At 42.4% G+C, this 3,066-nt stretch overlaps 1 non-coding gene across 1 annotated transcript; it reads left to right on the top strand.

The window, feature by feature from the left end:
* Positions 1-322: 322 nt before the first annotated feature.
* Positions 323-429, top strand: LOC114114299 (U6 spliceosomal RNA). The gene has a single exon (XR_003589121.1). It is a non-coding gene; the product is annotated as a U6 spliceosomal RNA (small nuclear RNA).
* The last annotated feature ends 2,637 nt before the right edge of the window (positions 430-3,066 follow it).

A 3,066-nucleotide genomic window follows, 5' to 3' on the forward strand; every position in this document is an offset into this window, starting at 1 on the left:
GCCTCTTGAGAAACCTATATGCAGGTCAGGAAGCAACAGTTAGAACTGGGCATGGAACAACAGACTGGTTCCAAATAGGAAAAGAAGTACATCAAGGCTGTATATTGTCACCCTGCTTATTTAACTTATATGCAGAGTACATCATGAGAAACGCTGGGCTGGAAGAAGCACAAGGTGGAATCAAGATTGCTGGGAGAAATATCAGTCACCTCAGATATGCAGATGACACCACCCTTATGGCAGAAAGTGAAGAGGAACCAAAAAGCCTCTTGATGAAAGTGAAAGTGGAGAGTGAAAAAGTTGGCTTAAAACTCAACATTCAGTGCTCGCTTCGGCAGCACATATACTAAAATTGGAACGATACAGAGAAGATTAGCATGGCCCCTGCGCAAGGATGACACGCAAATTCGTGAAGCGTTCCATATTTTTAGACAGACATATAGATCAATGGAACAAAATAGAAAGCCCAGAGATAAATCCACACACATATGGACACCTTATCTTTGACAAAGGAGGCAAGAATATACAATGGAGTAAAGACAATCTCTTTAACAAGTGGTGCTGGGAAAACTGGTCAACCACTTGTAAAAGAATGAAACTAGATCACTTTCTAACACCGCACACAAAAATAAACTCAAAATGGATTAAAGATCTAAATGTAAGATCAGAAACTATAAAACTCCTAGAGGAGAACATAGGCAAAACACTCTCAGACATAAATCACAGCAGGATCCTCTATGACCCACCTCCCAGAATTCTGGAAATAAAAGCAAAAATAAACAAATGGGATCTAATTAAAATTAAAAGCTTCTGCACAACAAAGGAAACTATAAGCAAGGTGAAAAGACAGCCTTCTGAATGGGAGAAAATAATAGCAAATGAAGCAACTGACAAACAACTAATCTCAAAAATATACAAGCAACTTATGCAGCTCAATTCCAGAAAAATAAACGACCCAATCAAAAAATGGGCCAAAGAACTAAATAGACATTTCTCCAAAGAAGACATACGGATGGCTAACAAACACATGAAAAGATGCTCAACATCACTCATTATTAGAGAAATGCAAATCAAAACCACAATGAGGTACCACTTCACACCAGTCAGAATGTCTGCGATCCAAAAATCTGCAAGCAATAAATGCTGGAGAGGGTGTGGAGAAAAGGGAACCCTCCTACACTGTTGGTGGGAATGCAAACTAGTACAGCCACTATGGAGAACGGTGTGGAGATTCCTTAAAAATTGCAAATAGAACTACCTTATGACCCAGCAATCCCACTTCTGGGCATACACACCGAGGAAACCAGAATTGAAAGAGACACATGTACCCCAATGTTCATCGCAGCACTGTTTATAATAGCCAGGACATGGAAACAACCTAGATGTCCATCAGCAGATGAATGGATAAGAAAGCTGTGGTACATATACACAATGGAGTATTACTCAGCTGTTAAAAAGAATTCATTTGAATCAGTTCTGATGAGATGGATGAAACTGGAGCCGATTATACAGACTGAAGTAAGCCAGAAAGAAAAACACCAATACAGTATACTAACACATATATATGGAATTTAGGAAGATGGCAATGACGACCCTGTATGCAAGACAGGGAAAGAGACACAGATGTGTATAACGGACTTTTGGACTCAGAGGGAGAGGGAGAGGGTGGGATGATTTGGGAGAATGACATTCTAACATGTATACTATCATGTGAATTGAATCGCCAGTCTATGTCTGACGCAGGATGCAGCATGCTTGGGGCTGGTGCAAGGGGATGACCCAGAAAGTTGTTATGGGGAGGGAGGTGGGAGGGGGGTTCATGTTTGGGAATGCATGTAAGAATTAAAGATTTTAAAATTTAAAAAATAAAAAACTAAAATTAAAAAAAAAAAAACTCAACATTCAGAAAACGAAGATCATGGCATCTGGTCCCATCACTTCATGGGAAATAGATGGGGAAACGGTGGAAACAGTGTCAAGACTATTTTTCTGGGCTCCAAAATCACTGCAGATGGTGATTGCAGCCATGAAATTAAAAGACACTTACTCCTTGGAAGGAAAGTTATGACCAACCTAGAAACCATATTAAAAAGCAGAGACATTACTTTGTCAACAAAGGTCTGTCTGGTCAAGGCTGTGGTTTTTCCTGTGGTCATGTATGGATGTGAGAGTTGGACTGTGAAGAAAGCTGAGCACCGAAGAATTGATGCTTTTGGACTGTGGTGTTGGATAAGACTCTTGAGAGTCCCTTGGACTGCAAGGAGATCCAACCAGTCCATCCTAAAGGAGACCAGTCCTGAGTGTTCATTGGAAGGACTGACGCTGAAGCTGAAACTCCAATACTTTGGCCACCTCATGCGAAGAGGTGACTCATTGAAAAAGACTCTGATGCTGGGAGGGATTGGGGGCAGGAGGAGAAGGGGACGACAGAGGATGAGATGGCTGGATGGCATCACTGACTCGATGGACATGAGTTTGGGTAAACTCCAGGAGTTGGTGATGTACAGGGAGGCCTGGCTTGCTGTGATTAATGGGGACGCAAAAAGTTGGACATGACTGAGCAACTGAACTGAACTGAAACTATTCTAGTAGGATGCTTTTAGTTCAGTTCAGTCACTCAGTCATGTCCGACTCTTTGCATCCCCATGAATCATAGCAAGCCAGGCCTCCTTGTCCATCACCAACTCCTGGAGTCCACCCAAACCCGTGTCCATCGAGTCGGTGATGCCATCCAACCATCTCATCCTCCCTCGTCCTGTTTTCCTCCTGCCCCAATCTTTCCCAGCATCGGGGTCTTTTCCAATGAGTCACCTCTTCGCATCAGGTGGCCAAGGTATTGGATCTTCAGCTTCAACATCAGTCCTTCCAATGAACACCTAGGACTGATCTTTAGGATGGACTGGTTGGATCTCGTTGCAGTCCAAGGGACTCTCAAGAGTCTTTTCCAACACCACAGTTCAAAAGCATCAGTTCTTTGGCACTCAGCTTTGTAGTCCAACTCTCACATCCATACATGACCAAAGTAATGTCTCTGCTTTTTAGTATGCTGTATAGGTTGGTCATAAC

This window comes from Ovis aries, chromosome 3 (genome assembly GCF_016772045.2).
Source record: "Ovis aries strain OAR_USU_Benz2616 breed Rambouillet chromosome 3, ARS-UI_Ramb_v3.0, whole genome shotgun sequence".
Classification (NCBI taxonomy): domain Eukaryota; kingdom Metazoa; phylum Chordata; class Mammalia; order Artiodactyla; family Bovidae; genus Ovis; species Ovis aries.